At 33.6% G+C, this 16,094-nt stretch overlaps 1 pseudogene; it reads left to right on the top strand.

The window, feature by feature from the left end:
* The first annotated feature begins 251 nt into the window (after positions 1-251).
* The window catches only part of LOC141543891 (actin-related protein 2/3 complex subunit 1A-like), a 29,870-nt pseudogene continuing 14,027 nt past the window's right edge, over positions 252-16,094 (top strand).

The following is a 16,094-nucleotide window of genomic DNA, read 5'->3' as shown; positions in this document are numbered from 1 at the left end:
CCTAGCAGATCTCTAAAAACAGTTGTATAAAATCCTTGAAGCTTGGGATAGTGAACCTGATGAGGTAACAAGGAACCAAATAATTGAGATAAATACCTAATGGTGAGATATATACCTCAATAGGATTAATTGAGGTCTAGTGGCAGGATCGGGGTACAGGGAGTTACATGGAGCTCCCCTGCAACCCCTTAGGATTTGGCGCAAGGATACAAAGTTAAATCAGGTCTAGTGGTGGCGAGAGTCCCCTGTAAATGAATTTACAGGCCCGAAAACCTGTATGGGTAAAAACAAGGTTTATTGAAAGGTTTGGAAGCAAGGGTAAAGTCTGGTTAGTAAAAGGCATTAGATAGAGGAAGATACACACCGAAAGCAGTAGGACAAAGAGTCTCTGATGCAAAGCATCTGGGCTGGCATCTTTCAACTTTCTGACAAAAGATGATTCTACCTTTGCTGTTTTTATCTGCTTGAAGAAGCATATGGGCAGAGCTCAGGTTGATTCCTGGAAGGCCAGATTTTTGGCGGGTTTTTCCAATAAGGAAGAAACTGTTTTAGGGAAACCTGAGCAGATAGTTGGGAGTTGGGTACAAGCCCAAACTGGCTCAGGTACTGATCTCTCCCCTTGGGGTTTTAACCAGATCTGTAAATCAAAGATCAGTCCAAAAGGTAGATCAAACAAGGAATCTTAAATGGGGCTATGCCCGCATCTAACCTTCTATCCTGGAAGCAGAGCCCAACTTTAACAAAGAGTTATAGTCAAGTAATGTGCTGGGAAAATGAGCAAATAATAGAAAAAAATTCTGAGCAAAGGAAGTCAATATTGTGAAAAGGAATATCAAAACACACAATGGAAGAATATAGCAAAGTCAAAGCTCCTACATCCAAATCCTCCAAGAAAATGAACTGTTCTCAGGCATTGGAAAAACTCAAAAAAGGAGAGAAAGGGAAAAAGTGAAAAAAAAAAATGAGAGTGATGTAAGAAAGTCATGAAGGACAAATCAACAACTTTATATGTGCATATGTACACACATATATATGTATATATATATATATATATATATATATATATAATTCCTTAAAATTAAAATTGAGCAAATGGAAGCCAATGGCTTTATAGGAAAAAAATAATTTATCTGGAAAATACATATAATTTAAAAATTAGTGAACTACCTGAAAGCCATCATCATAAAAACAGCCTATATATAATCTTTCAAGGAATTATCAAGAAAATTGCTCTGACATTCTAGAACCAGAAAGTAAAATAAAATTAAAATAATCCACTGATCACCTATTGAAAGAGATCCCAAAATGCAAGCTCTAAGGAATATTATATCCAAATCCCAGAATTCTGAAGTCAAGGAGAAAATATTGCAAGCATGCCAAAAAAAAAAAAAAAAAACAATGAAAGTATAGGAGAAGCACAGGCAAGGTAAGATAAGATTTAATAGTTTCTTCATTAAAGTATATGAGTTTTTGGAATGAATATGATATTCCAGAGAAGAAGGGAACTAGGTTTATAACCAAGAATCACCTACTCAGAAAAACTGAGTATAATCCTTCCGGGGAAAAGGTAAATAAATATTTTATGAAAAAAAGGACTTTCAAGCATCTTTATGAAAAGAGCAGAGCTGAATAGAAAATTTGACTCTCTCTCAAGACTCAAGAGAAGCAAAAAAACATAACTGGGAAAGTACAATTATAGGGAACTTTATCTATTTACATTCCTACATGAGAAGAAGCTACTTTTAACTCATAAGAACTTTTCTAATTATTGGGGCACTTAGAAGTAGTATATATAGATAGAGTTGAATGTAAAGGAATAATTAAAAAAAAAGTTCCCAAATAAAGTCAGGTCTAAACAACTGGAAAATATGAATTGCTCATGGGTAGGCCAAATTAATATAATTAAAATGACAACTCTACCTAAATTGATTTACTTGTTCAGTGCCATACCACTTAAACTGCCAAATATATTTTGTAGAACTAGAACAATAGTAACAAAATTTATCTGGAGGAACAAAAGGTCAAGAATATCAAGGGAATTAATGAAAACAAAACAAAAAACAAAAAAAAAAAATTAAGGACAGTTGCTTAGCAGTACCAAATCTAGAACTATAATATAAAGTCATCAAAATCATTTGGTCCTGATGAAGAAATGGAATGGTCAATCAATAGAATAGTTAGATACATACAACAAAAAAATCAAGACTTATACTCATTTAGTATTTGATAAATGCCCAACCTCTAGTTTCTGGGAATAGAACTCACTATTTGACAAAAACATTGCTTGGAAACACTAGAAAATGTCAGAAACTCAGCATTGACCTATATCTCACACTCTGTACCAAAATAAGGTCAAAATGTATGCATGATTTAGGCATAAAGGATGATACAAAGTAATACACAGGAAGTAGAGGGATAACAAGGGATAATTTACCTATCACATCTTAGAAGAAAGAAATTTATGACCAAAGAAGAACTAGAGTACATTATGAAAGACAAAATGGACAACTTTGATTACATTAAATTAAAAAGGTTTTGCACAAACAAACCAACAAAAGCAACATTAAAAGGGCAGTACAAAACTGGGAAAAATCTTTATAATCAGTGTTTCTTATAAATATTTCATTTCTAAAATATACAAAGAACTGTGTCAAATTTATAAGAATACAAGTCATTTCCCAGTTGATAAATGGTCAAAGGATATGAACAGAAACTGTTCAGGTGATAAAATTAAAGCTATCTATACTGATATAAAAATGCTCTAAATCACTATTGTTTAAAGAAATACAAATTAAAACAACTCTGAGATATCACTTCATACCTCTTAGATTGGATAAGATGTCAGAAAAAAGATAATGATAACTGTTGGAGGGGATGTGAGAAAAAGGAGACATTAATGCATTGTTGGTGGAGTTGTAAATTGATTCAACCAATCTATGGAGCAATTTGGAAATATGCCCAAAGAGCTAAAAAAAATCATTCATACTATTTGATGTAATACTTCTAGAAGTATTACTAGAAGTACTACAAAGAAAATAAATATTTATAGCAGTTCTCTTCTGGTGGTAACATGCACTCCTAGCAGTTACAATTACTAGTCTACCCTATGCCCAACAGAGTACCTTTGACCACTGGCCTCTACCCGGCTCGCCTCCTCTGAGGCCTTCAAAGGTCTCTGGCCACGGTCTCTTGAATCTATAGTTTAATAACCGGTAGCACACTCAAGAACAGCCATGTGTAATCTTAAAAGCCTTTATTATACCTACTCACATAATGCCCTGACTTATTAGCTCCTAGAGACTCCTATCAATTGGGGTATGTATGAGTATGATGTATGATTATCATGGAATACAATTGTGCTATTAATACTGATGAGTATTTCAGAATTATCCAGAAAGACTTTAATGAGCTTATATAAAGTGAAAAGTACTGGGTATAAAGTAACAGTGATATTGTAAGAATATGATCTAAGGATGATTTAGGTATTCTCAGCAACACAATGATCCAACACAATTCTGGAGGTTTTATGATGAAAAATGTTATCCATACTCATAGTGGGAGGCAATTGATGGTGTCTGGATGTGTACTGAAGCACATGCATTTTTTTTTTTTTTTTTTTTTTTAGTATCTGCTTTATTTTTCTTGAGTTTTTTTGTTTTGTTTTGTTTTGTTTTGGGTTTTTTTGGCCTATGTTTTCTTTCAAAGCATAATTACTATGGAAATGTTTTGCATGGCTACACATGTTGAATTGTTTGCTTTCTCAATGAGGTAGGGCAGAAGGAAGAGAAAGAATCTGGAATTCAAAGTCTTAAAAATGAATGATAAAAAATGTTTTTATATGTCACTGGAAAAATAAGGTAGGAAATGAAAAGAATAAAAAAAAGAATTTGAACCTAGCAAGTACTTTAATTACAGAACCAATTCTCTTTTCACTGTCCCATTTTTGTAATTTTTTTTAGTTATTTCCATTATGTCAAACTCTTTGTGACCTTCTTTAGTCTTGTCTTAATAAAGATAAGAGTGGTTTGCTATTTTCCTCTCTGGCCCATTTTATCTATGAGGAACTGGGGGAAAGAAGATTAAGTGATTCGCCTAGGGTCACACAGCTAATAAATGTCTTGAGGCCAGATTTGCTCTCAGGTAAATGAGACTTTGTGATTCCAGGCTTAGCACTCATGCAAAGTAAAACACACCAGAACCCAGAGTCAGTTCTCTTCCATCTGCCTCATACCTAATCTCAACACAAATTACCATTCATCCTCATGGTGACCATAATAGGTAGGTGATTCTGGTATTCTAAATTCCACAAGTTTATAGGGTTGAAATTATTTTCCTGAATTCATAGAGACAGATAGTAAGTGATCAAGCTGAAATTCAAGCCCATATTTTGTGGACCCAAATGAAGTCCAATTTCCATTATTTCAGACACAGGAGATGTAAAAAAGACCAATATAAAGCATTCTAATCAGCCATGAAGAGTGAGGTACCCTCCTTACCTCATATCACTGGCATATGTATATAATGTATATATTATAAGACAAACCTGGTCTAGGCTGGTTTGATAGCTTGAGGTTCAATTTGAAATAAAAATATATACTTGTGGTCTAAATAACAATTAATGAAAGGTGGAGCAAGAAAAGGACAATCAGAGAAGAGTGAAGGACCTGGATTGAGAATGAAACATTAAATTGAATAAAATTTCTTGGAAATGTTTGTGCTACTCTTATGTGGTCAAAAGTCTGATGAATAAGTTTCCTTGTATCATGTCTGTTTCTTTTACTCAGAGACCAGCAAGCTGGCTCAACAGCCTGAGCCTTATTCTCTTGAGGTAATTCAATCTCAAGGATAATGTTAATGCCTTTTAAGGAAAAAAATAAAATAAACAAAAAACAAAAAAAACAAAACCAGCCTAACCAAATAGGACAGGGATTAAGATATTGCCCCCACTACAGCAGGAATATTATTAAAAAGTCTGCAAACCCTGATGGTTTTTGGACAGGAAGTCAAACTAGTATTGCTCTGCATCTGTATCTGTATCTCTATGTTTCCACAGGCACATTTTTTTTAAGAATCCATAGGACTCTCTATTTCCAGATTTCTCTATTTCCCGTGTTTGACCCATCAGTGGTACTTAGAGATTTGAGTCTTGCTGAGAGTAAGCTCTTCATTGAGGAGTGTCTCTTGAGAAAGTCTGGTCAGGGCACCAGACTAAGGTGATAGAGGAGTACAGATACAAGTGTATATGTACATGTGACAAATGGCAAGAGATAAATATGTACATATGTGGGCACATGCATTACATACATTGCATACATATACCTGCATGTGTATATGTGAATGTAGTATCTGTATATATACATACATGTATACATATACTACTGATTGTGGGATGCTCAGAAAGTTCAGTTATTAACAGTTCACAGAGAGAACCTTCAATATAGATCTAATTGTTCTTTCTGCTATATGTAATGGCAACTGTTAATATTCTGGGTTATTTGTGACTCTAGTACAGTATCACTAGCCATTCCACTATTTCTGCAATTCTGTGACAATATATTTTTTCAAATATTTTCCATGTCCATCTTTGGGGAATTTTGAACCCCAGCATTCACAGTGGGTCAGAAACCATATTAAAACATTATATATTTGTTTTTAAAAAGTCTACAGACTCCTTACAGAAAGTAGCTGGATTTCAAGTTCCAACAACTGCAAATTTTATGTACAGAAGAAAAATATCACTTATTATACATTAGCTATCAAATGCCCCATCAGATTAAATTAAAAATTAATTTATTGATAAAACAACAAATGCAACAAAAACAAATTCCCCCAATCAAATCTGTGAAAAAACACCCAATAAAACTCTGCCCTCTAGATGCCCACATTCAATTTCTTCATTTCATTTCTTTTTTTTTTTTTTTTTCATTTTTTACCAAAATTTTATTTTTAAAAGTATAACTCAGGTAAATATATCAGGCACTGGGAAGAGGAACATGTGTATATATTGTACAAACATGTATCTGTACATATAAATATACATACATGGATATATACATATGTGTGTAAGTTTACTAGCATTGAGAATAGGTTTTTATGTATGTGTTGTTGCACATGCCTGTGTCTTCTGTTCTCAATGCCTGTAAACTTAAACATTGAGTGCTTAGTAAAAGTGAAGCCTCCTATATTTGGTGTTATGATGGAACATTTCTGTTTTTGAAGCCACACTCATTGCTTTAATATTTTATAAATAATTAGTAGTAACTGTTGATATGGTATATCTTTCAATGTTTTTCAGACATCTAGCAATGGAAGACATTCAGTTCGCATTACTGGCTTAAGTACCATTGATTTCCGAGCTGGCTTTTCAAGAAAACCAACACTAGACTTCAAAAAAACAATTAGCAGACCAGTACAAGGTTTGTATGGTTGTTTCTTAAATTGACATAGAAGTGCAAATTGAAAATGGTTTTTGGTTTTGGTTATTATACTTATTCCTGTATTATCGTGTACTTTTGTTACATGAATTTTTTTTTAATTTTTTATTTTATTTTATAATTATAACATTTTTTGACAGTACATATGCATGGGTAATTTTTTACAACATTATCCCTTGCACTTACTTCTATTCAGATTTTTTCCCTTCCTCCCCCAACCCCCTCCCCCAGATGGCAAGCAGTCTTATATATGCTAAATATATTACAGTATAATTTAGATACAATATATGTGTGTAGAACGAATTTTTTGTTGCACATGAAGAATTGGATTCAGAAGGTAAAAATAACAGTTTACATTCATTTCCCAGTGTTCCTTTTCTGGATGTAGCTGGTTCTGTCCATCATTAATCAATTGGAATTGGATTAGCTCTTCTCTATGTTGAAGAAATCCACTTCCATCAGCATACATCCTCGTACATTATCATTGTTGAAGTGTATAATGATCTTCTGGTTCTGCTTGTTTCACTCAGCATCAGTTGATGTAAGTCTCTCCAAGCCTCTCTGTATTTCTCCTGTTGGTCATTTCTTATAGAACAATAATATTCCATAACATTCATATACCATAGTTTACCCAACCATTCTCCAATTGATGGACATCCATTCATCTTCCAGCTTCTAGCCACTATGAAAAGGGCTGCCACAAACATTTTGGCACATACAGGACCCTTTCCCTTCTCTAGTAGTTCCTTGGGGTATAAGCCCAGTAGTAGTATGGCTGGGTCAAAGGGTATGCACATTTTGATAACTTTTTGGGCATAATTCCAGATTGCTCTCCAGAATGGTTGGATTCTTTCACAACTCCACCAACAATGCATCAATGTCCCAGTTTTCCCACAGCCCCTCCAACATTCATCGTTATTTGTTCCTGTCATCTTAGCCAATCTGACAGGTGTGTAATGATACCTCAGAGTTGTCTTAATTTGCATTTCTCTGATCAATAGTGATTTGGAACACTCTTTCATATGAGTGGAAATAGTTTTAATTTCATCATCTGAAAATTGTCTGTTCATATCCTTTGACCATTTATCAATTGGAGAATGGCTTGATTTCTTATAAATTAAAGTCAATTCTCTGTATATTTTGGAGATGAGGCCTTTATCAGAACCTTTAACTGTAAAAATTTTTTCCCAATTTGTTACTTCCCTTCTAATCTTGTTTGCATTAGTTTTGTTTGTGCAGAAACTTTTTAATTTGGTGTAATCAAAATGTTCTATTTTGTGATCAATAATGGTCTCTAGTTCTCCCTTGGACACAAACTCCTTCCTCCTCCACAAGTCTGAGAGGTAAACCATCCCTTGTTCCTCCAATTTATTTATGATTTCATTCTTTATGCCTAAATCTTGGACCCATTTTGATCTAATCTTAGTATGTGGTGTTAAATGTGGGTCCATGCCTAGTTTCTGCCATACTAATTTCCAGTTTTCCCAGCAGTTTTTGTCAAATAATGAATTCTTATCCCAAAATTTGGGATCTTTGGGTTTGTCAAAGATTAGATTGCTATTTTTATTCACTATCTTGTCCTGTGAACCTAACCTATGCCACTGATCAACTAGTCTATTTCTTAGCCAATACCAAATGGTTTTGGTGACTGTTGCTTTATAATATAGCTTTAAATCAGGTACACTTAGACCACCTTCCTCTGACTTTTTTTTTCATTAGTTCCCTTGCAATTCTCGACCTTTTATTCTTCCATATGAATTTTGTTGTTATTTTTTCTAGGTCATTAAAATAGTTTCTTGGGAGTCTGATTGGTATAGCACTAAATAAATAGATTAGTTTGGGGAGTATTGTCATCTTTATTATATTCGCTCGGCCTATCCAAGAACATTGAATGTCTTTCCAATTATTTAAATCTGACTTTATTTTTGTGGCAAGTGTTTTGTAATTTTGCTCATATAATTCCTGACTCTCCTTTGGTAGATATATTCCCAAATATTTGATACTATCGACTGTTATTTTGAATGGAATTTCTCTTTGTATCTCTTGCTGTTGGATTGTGTTGGTAATGTATAAAAATCCTGAGGATTTATGTGGATTTATTTTGTATCCTGCGACTTTGCTAAAATTCTGAATTATTTCTAATAGCTTTTTAGCAGAGTCTTTGGGGTTCTCTAAGTATACCATCATGTCATCTGCGAAAAGTGACAATTTGATTTCTTCATTTCCTACTCTAATTCCTTGGATCTCTTTCTCGGCTCTTATTGCCAATGCTAGAGTTTCTAGTACTATATTGAATAGTAATGGTGATAGTGGGCAACCTTGTTTCACTCCTGATCTTACAGGGAAAGGTTCTAGTTTATCACCATTACATATGATGTTTACTGAAGGTTTTAAATATATGCTCCTTATTATTTTAAGGAATAGTCCATTTATTCCTATACTCTCAAGCGTTTTTAGTAGGAATGGATGTTGGATTTTATCAAATGCCTTTTCTGCATCTATTGAGATGATCATATGGTTTTTATTAATTTGATTATTAATATGGTCAATTATACTAATAGTTTTCCTAATATTAAACCAGCCCTGCATTCCTGATATAAATCCCACTTGGTCATAGTGTATTATCCTGGGGATGATTTTCTGAAGTCTATTTGCTAATATCTTATTTAAGATTTTAGCATCAATATTCATTAAGGAAATTGGTCTATAGTTTTCTTTCTCAGTTTTCGATCTACCTGGTTTAGGTATCAGTACCATGTCTGTGTCATAGAAGGAATTTGGTAGGACTCCTTCAATCCCTATTTTTTCAAATAATTTACATAGCATTGGAGTTAGTTGTTCTTTAAATGTTTGGTAGAATTCACCTGTAAATCCATCTGGTCCTGGGGACTTTTTCTTAGGAAGTTGGTTAATAGCTTGGTCTATTTCTTTTTCTGAGATGGGACTATTTAGACTACTTACTTCTTCCTCTGTTAATCTGGGCAAGCCATTTCATTTCTCAAACCAAACATGGACAGCCTTACATTTCTACCTTTGTAGATGAGATAATTTCTTTGCTTTAATTTTACAATCACCATTAAACTTTCAGCTTTAAAACCCAACAAAAAGTTTTATTCTTAAACTACTGGAAAAAAAGAATCATTTCTTGTGATTTTTCTGACATAAATAAAACCTCAAATTTCCATTTATCTTCTAATAAACCTTTTTAGACAGTTAGACTAAAGTTTTTGCAGAAAAATAAATTATTGATTGAGGTCTATCAGCATCTTCTAAATAAAGAATCTGGAGTGTCTTCCAAAGGAAAAACATAGAGTTCATTGTCTTCATAGAATGATTTTAATCCAAGCAATTAATTTGCTGCATTTAATTATCCTAAATTCAATTAAGCAAACATTCATCAGATTATGATTCAGGCTATAAGGTCAGATCCCTTCATAAAAATTAAGGAGAGAGGGTGATGACGATATGCAAATAGTAACAGCTAGAATTATTGATTGAATACCCATGAGTACAAGCTAGTTATGACTCTGAATGAATTCTACCAGTCCTTGTATTTATCTTTTCCTGAGACACTAATGATTCAAATTTGGCTAAGCATTTTTCTCTCTAGATTGTAGCCTTTTGCTCCATTTGTTTGCTTCAATAAAATCTTATAGATCTCTAATATGTGTGGGCTTTTCAGAAAGTTAGTAAGTGGCCTGAGCTGAACCAGTTGTCTGGGAGTCAACTAACCATTCCTGTGTTTTCATTTCCTTGACTTGTACTAAAGCAGGGACTTAAAATGGCAGTATGTTAGAGACTACACATGTTTATAACTTTTGGGCTTATGTTTTATGTACCATTTAATAAATTCTATCATTCGCTTAAAATAAGTATGGTTTTGTTTCTGATTCCTGAAGCCCTAAATTTATTAAGATAAATATTTATTACAGAATTAGTCTGAGGGCCTTTTTATAAAAATTGACAATAGAACAATCCCTGCTTTTCAAAAACTTTTAGTCCATTAGAGGAGATAAAGTATTCATATAATCAAAGTTAACTAACATGTTTCTAATAGGTCTAGTTTGAGAAGGAAGATTTGAGGAAGCATTATACAAAATCTGTGATGGCACAGATTATTTTATCGTGGACTTTTTATCTCTAACATTTAATATGATTCTAATACAGCATCTTGTTTAATGCACAATTTATAGGAAAATGTTTATCATACTTGATGGATGCAGAAGTTTAAAGTAGAGCTTGGACAATATGCCTAAGGTTGCTGAAACTCACCTGTCTTTTCACTCTTGGTTGGATTGATTAAAGCTGATGTATTCTACTGGGAAGAGTGTATTCTTCAGGTCCTGGCTCTGATAGTTATTACCAGAAGGATCTGGACTTCTTTTAATCTCAGTATCTTCATTTACAAGGTCAGACATTTGGATTAGATGATTTTAGTGGTCCCTTTCTCTATATCTATAATCTATAATCCCTATATGTATACAACAGATGTATTGTGGCTTCTTTTACAAATAATTCTCCTTTAATGATTTAGAATGATGGTAATTTTTATCCTTCTCTTTGATGGAGTTATTTGAATTGACTTTTGTGGCTTTCACTAATTCATCTGTCTATTCTTTCAGAATAGTTAAACTGATCTGTGAATAGATAGTAACTGAGGTCATTTGGGATAATATACATGGGTGATCATGTGATTTGAATGCTATAAAGAGATTAAGAAGAATGAGAGCTCAACATCTCTCCCATTAACAGCTGCCCTCTTTCTATCATTAGTCAATGTGCATCTTCTCTAAGTAGTAGACAATCATTTCTTGCTTTGAATATAGTTTAAAAGACCATTTACAGTTTCAGCTTTATTTATCAGGTCTCAATTTATCCTGGAATTTATTGCTGGCATTCTTCCCACAAATTCATGCTGTTCTTTTATTTTTTAATCTGATCCTTAACTATGTAACTCTTCTTCAATTATTCATATGTTATTGCAAAATATAAAATTCTCATATACCTGTGTAGTCATAATTGTTTTGTAATTAAATGTTTAAATTCCATTATTTAAAACTCTTCTTTTCCTTTCAAGGTACATACATATATGTGTATATATATATATATATATATATATATATATATATATATGATTATGTCTAGTATTACTTTTTCCTAAAATGTTATTAGTCATTTTTTTTCATAGTATGCACACTGAGGGTCAATATTACAAAAGGGATATCATGCTGAACTTCACATCAGAGGAACCTGAATATAAATATCATCTTGGACATTTCCTAGCTTTGTTATCATGTTTAAGTTACTTAACCTCTAAAATCTCTTTGTTCTCTGTAAAATGAGAATAATGATAAAGTTTAGAAATCTTATGGGAAAAATACTATACAAATCTGAATATGTATTACTATTTCTGTCTTTTCCACCATCAGCCAGTTCTTGTAAATTTGTCAGAATTTATTTAGTTTTAAAGTTATTTCTTTAAAAAAATTTTTGAAAGTGGAGCCAAGATGGCGGAAAAAGGCAGGAAATTGCCTGATCTCTCCAGTATTCCTCAAAACAACATTAAATCACACTTCTAAAAGAATTTTGGAAGCATGGAATTCAAAAAAAGATGGAGTGGAATAAATTTTCAGCCCAAAATAACTTAGAAGAATAGGAAAGGTATATATCATTGGGTAAAAGGAGTACACAGCCCAGCATAAGATGATATCTGGGCAAACCAGAAGGAGGCAGAATCCAAGCATAAGTCAAAAACTGAGGCCACATGTCTCCATAGGCTAGCTATGAGGCTTTAATTCTCAGCACAGGAGGTGAACTACCAACTCAGAACTCTAAGTGTAATAAGCATGACTTGGCCAGACCACTAACCAGCCACCTTCCCTTGAGGCCCTGGGACTTCTGAGTTCAAATTCAGTACTTCTTACCAGCTATGAGCTACATTCTTACCTTTTATTTCTTGTGAGTCCTTCAAAGAGTTCTACAGAGTAGGAATCCTGACTCTTCCTTAGGATGGAATGATGTATTATATGTTTTTTCTCCTTTCTGCTCTGCCACCATCTGTTTGTCCATCTTTGCCATCTAATTCTACTAATCTATAACCTCAGAATATCTGTATCTTTACTTGGGTTATTTCTTTTACCTTAAATAAGAGCTCTTCCTTTATTTAGATAAGAGAGAGAGAGAGAGAGAGAGAGAGAGAGAGAGAGAGAGAGAGAGAGAGAGAGAGAGAGAGAGAGAGAGAGAGAGAGAGAGAGAGAGAGACACGGAGAGACAAAGACACACATATACACATACACAGAGTAAGAGAGAGACAGAGAGAAAAAAAAAGAGAGAGAGAGAGAGAGAGAGAGAGAGAGAGAGAGAGAGAGAGAGAGAAAGAGAGAGAGAGAGAGAGAGAGAGATGCTAAGACATAAAAGACTCCATAAAGAAAATCTAATTCATCAAAGTCAACTAGAAGTGGGCCACTAATTCACACGTAAGGTTTCCTGCAGGCTATATAATGAATTCATTTTAAAATGTAACATGAGCAATATTTTATTGTGTTTTTATTTATTTTGTTAAATATTTTCCCAATTGCATTTGAATTTTATTCAGACAGCAATCAGCTGTGTTGTTAGCAGCTCCTGGCCATAGTTTTGATAGCTCCAATCTAATCTCTACCTCCCATTTACAGAGGTAATAAACAAGATGATACAAAGGGGGAAAAAATTTCCAATGATCATGTAGGGAAGAAGTATGAAAGCTGAGACTTGAACCCAGATTCTTAGATGACTAAGTCTAATAAGTTGTCATTAAGGTACATACTTTTCTCTAAAATTGAGAAGTTTATATTTTATGTATAATTGGTGGCAATACCTGAGCATAAAATTGTTATTTTCTGGATTGTCCTGTAATAACTCTGTTGGTTTCCATATTTATTTGATTTCTGGAAAAACTGGCATTCCTTTATAACTGTCTTGGAAATTCTCCTGTTAAGTGTAAATTATCTTCCTTTTTTTTTGACAATAAGTTGTCTTATCTGCTTATGAGATGACTAGTTACAAACCAGCCAGGTTCTACTCTTTCCCTACCTGCCAACCTGTTTCTCAATATGAGCAGTTAGAAAAAAAAATCAAAATCTTTCTTCTAAAACAAATAATTTATTAGACCACTTCATTAAATCTCCTGCTGAGGAGATTTAAGGAGACCTTTTCCAGAAGTTAAAAACAAATCAAACAGTATAAATTGTAAATGGATGATAGTAGAAAAATATGCTAGACTTTTAGATAAGAGGTCTGAGTTTGAATCCTATTTCAAGATTACTATTTGTGACCTTAAATTTCTCTTTTGCAAAATGGATATTATCATCTCAATATTTAACTTACAAGGTTTCAGTGAGGAAACATTGCAGAACTACAAGGTTCTGCAATATGGCCTTATCTGTTCCCATATATTTCTTTGCATATTTTCCAGTTCTTCAAAGAAGGTTGCTTTTAAAATCACTTATACCTTTACTTTTCCTTAGCAGGCAATATACTTCTCATCTTGCTAATAGATGCAAATAAATTGCCTAGGTGTTGAATTTTCTTTCTAGAAAATAGAGTTCGAGAATGGTGCCTGATACATAGAAGACAATAAATGTTTGTCAATTAATTTATTCATTATTGAATAGCTCACAAAACAACATAAGCAAAATTCTAACAAACAATTATAATACTTCTTTCTTAGTCATTCATTTATCTACAAATGGGAAGGGCATCTGATATGAATATTGTATATGATAAAGATTCAAAATTCTTCTCCCATAGGAGTTATATTACATTACATTTCTATTGTTTCATTTCATAATTCTGACTTGTAAGAGGAAAAAGCAATACAAAACCTCTTCAAGAATTCTGTCTTTTATTGTCTCCTTCTAAAGATATTTAGCCCTTTTGTTTCTCAGTTTTCCATCACTGAACAAGTGACTTACTTGTATGAGGTCATACATTTCCTATATTTAGGAAAAAATAGAATATTTTTGTAGTCTGAAAGATATTTACTACAAGCATCACTTGAGTTTAGACTTTGTTCTTGACCCAGGTCAAGTCTAAAGAATGAATTCTTAGATTCACAGAGAACAAGTCTCCTTGACAACCTGTTCTCTCCTCCCCACTCCAAAAGATTATCAGATATTGTGAGTACAAGAACCTATCTATAGTGCCTTCAGTATAATCACGAGATGAGGTCCTCACTCTGGGCAAAGAAAGCAAGAATTTTTGCTAATAAATTAATGCAATCACTATGCTCCATAGGGAGTGAATCTGACAAAGAAGGGGAAGAACTTCTAAAATGAAGGCAACTAAGTAATTCTAGTGTTTTGAGGATAAAAGTCCCCAGCATGTCCAGAGAAACTTCCATAAGTTAATTATTTACAGCAATAGATATTCTGTCTCATCCAGTGGATCAGATCTGTTTGATTCTTTCCCAGATCTCCTGCTGTGAAGTATGTTTTTCTTGATTGAATCTTTAAGTTTGACTCTGAGATCAATGATTACAGGCTCCATTTATTATTATTTTTCTCACGAATTCTACATTTGATCCATGATATGATGTTTGTATATATCTCTTATTTCCTATTCCTGATAACTCTTCTACTTTAATTTTATTAATTAACATGCCCTACTATTCCTTAACCTCTCCCCACCCATGGATCTCTCCCTTATCTTCTCTCCTCAACTTTTCCCTCCCTCTTTATCCCTTTCCCCAGGAATCTACACATTTTGTCTTACTACCATAAATCTATACACTCTATTATATTGCACCTTATTCTATTCCCTCCCCTCTTATTTCTTTATGATTTAGAGGATCTTATAACCTTCGTGGTATATATGAATGCCACATAGTTCCCTATTTTACCCATTCTGGATATGAATAGATTTTCAGAATTATCAATCTTCCTCCACCACAATGCCTCTGGGTTGGTTCTTCCTTTGTACCTCATTCATATAGCATAATTGCTATTTTTACCTTTTCCTTTTGCATTTTAGAGTCAGAGCATACTCAGCTCTGCCCCAATTTTTCTTTTGAACTATCCTATTTCTGATGTCAATTTTAAACTTATGGTATATATTTCCATGTGAAAAACATGAACAATTTGTCCTTGTTAAGTCCCTTGATATTAGTTTTTGATGTTGGCTCTTTTACATTAATTTTCTTTCATTATTATGTCAAGGTTCTATTTTTTTTTTTTTGTTACAACTTTCAGATTATCCAATGTTTCTGCACTCACCAGGTGTGCTGGTTCCTTCTTCCTCAGGACTGAGTCTTTAGCACAGCTGAGCCTGGCATCCTTAATCAGTTGAAGTTCCTTTACTCTCCCAGGACTCAAACTCCCAATTCTCAACATTCTCTGGAAGGTGAAAGTTCCTTTGGGTCAGGCTGAGTCTACTACCCCTGTACCCAGATTCTCTGCTGCCTATTTCTACAGAGCTAACTTATAAGAGTTTACACTTTATATGAGTTAAACTTCCAGTCCTAGGGTCTTTCTTTAGGTCTTCTCAGGTTGTTCCAGGAGGTCCCCTGTTCTGCCCCATCTTATTTGTTTTTCACCCAACTATGTTTGCCTGAAGGCATAATTTTGTTTGTGGGGGAAATCTTGAGACCTTGGAATTTTCTGACCTACTCTACCATCTTCCCAG

This window comes from Sminthopsis crassicaudata, chromosome 5 (assembly GCF_048593235.1).
Source record: "Sminthopsis crassicaudata isolate SCR6 chromosome 5, ASM4859323v1, whole genome shotgun sequence".
Taxonomy (NCBI): Eukaryota; Metazoa; Chordata; class Mammalia; order Dasyuromorphia; family Dasyuridae; genus Sminthopsis; species Sminthopsis crassicaudata.
This window is presented reverse-complemented; position numbering and strand designations above follow the sequence as displayed.